Source organism: Mandrillus leucophaeus, unplaced genomic scaffold, assembly GCF_000951045.1.
Source record: "Mandrillus leucophaeus isolate KB7577 unplaced genomic scaffold, Mleu.le_1.0 Scaffold34, whole genome shotgun sequence".
In the NCBI taxonomy this organism is placed as follows: domain Eukaryota; kingdom Metazoa; phylum Chordata; class Mammalia; order Primates; family Cercopithecidae; genus Mandrillus; species Mandrillus leucophaeus.
In genome coordinates this window covers 1,751,711-1,753,122 of record NW_012103587.1, presented here as the reverse complement: position 1 = coordinate 1,753,122, position 1,412 = coordinate 1,751,711, and the positions used below count along the sequence as shown (strand labels likewise).

Below are 1,412 nucleotides of genomic sequence, written 5' to 3'. Positions count from 1 at the left end.
CCCCCCTCCTCTCGGCGAGCGCCTCCACGTCATGGCCGCAGTGCGCAGCGAGCGCCCTGATTCTTCCGCTTGGACGCTCAGGACGGCGGCCCGCTGCCCACCAGACTCGGTCCCAGAACCCCAGTCTCAGCAGGAGGACATTTTGGGACGGGACTTGGGTGACTCTAGGGCACTGGTTTTCTTTCCAGAGACCGGAACGGGCGAGCAAAAGTAGTCCCTTCTCGGCGGTTCTGCGGAGGAATTTCCTTGGGGCGGTGAACGCCGATGACTATATAAGGACGCGCCGGGTGTGGCGCAGCTAGTTCCGTCGCAGCCGGGAGTGGGATCGCAGTTCTTGTTCGTGTGTCGGTGTTATCGCCACTTGGTGAGCAGAGGGCTGCTGGGCCGGCCAGGCCTTTCGTGGCCGGTGGGCCGCTCGGTGGGATGGAGGGGGGCCGACGCCGCGGGTCGAGAGACCGCCGAGGGCTGTAGTCTGGGTCCGCGAGCAAGGTGCCCCTGAGCAGCGGGTGGGAGGGGAGCGCAGCAAAATGGCGGCTGTTCCCGAGTGTTGAATGGAAGACGCTTGTGAGGCGGGCTGTGAGGTTGTTGAAACAAGGTGGGGGGCATGGTTTGCGGCAAGAACCCAAGGTCTTGAGGTTTTCGCTAATGCGGGAACGGTCTTATTCTGGTGAGGTGGGCTGGGGCACCATTTGGGGACCTTGATGTGAAGTCTTGTCACTGACCGGAGAACTCGCTTTGTCGTCTGTTGCGGGGGCGGCAGTTAATGGCGGTGCCACTTGCCAGTGCACCCGTAGCTTGAGGAGCGCGCGCCCTCGCAGTATCGTGACGTCATCCGTTCTGTTGGCTCATAATGTAGGGTGGGGCCACCTGCCGGTAGGTGTGCAGTAGGCTTTTCTTCGTCGCAGGACGCAGGGTTGGGGCCTAGGGTAGGCCCTCCTGAGTCGACAGGGGCCTGACCTCTGGTGAGGGGAGGGATAAGTGAGGCGTCAGTTTCTTTGGTCAGTTCTATGTACCTATTTTCTTAAGCAGCTGAAGTCTGGGTTTTAAACTATGTGTTCGGGGTTGGCGAGTGTATTTTGTGAAGTTTCTTAGGTACCTTTTAAATTGTAATCATTTGGGTGAATATAACATACAGTTTAAGTATTAGGAAGTTTAGTACATTGTCTGCTAAATCCTGGTGGTTTTTGGCCCTTTTGTTAGACAATGCAGATCTTCGTGAAGACCCTGACTGGCAAGACCATCACCCTCGAGGTCGAGCCCAGCGACACCATCGAGAATGTCAAGGCAAAGATCCAAGATAAGGAAGGCATTCCTCCCGACCAGCAGAGGCTGATCTTTGCCGGAAAGCAGCTGGAAGATGGGCGCACCCTGTCTGACTACAACATCCAGAAAGAGTCCACCCTGCACCTCGT

The 1,412-nt window shown here is 57.5% G+C and overlaps 1 long non-coding RNA gene across 2 annotated transcripts in view; it reads left to right on the top strand.

Annotated features, from left to right (window-relative positions):
* The window catches only part of LOC105545833, a 9,659-nt gene extending 8,247 nt beyond the window's left edge, over positions 1-1,412 (top strand). For both annotated transcript variants that reach the window (XR_001006993.1, XR_001006994.1), the window contains exons 2-3: positions 189-364; positions 1,201-1,412. This is a non-coding gene — a long non-coding RNA (uncharacterized LOC105545833). The remainder of the gene's footprint in view (positions 1-188; positions 365-1,200) is intronic.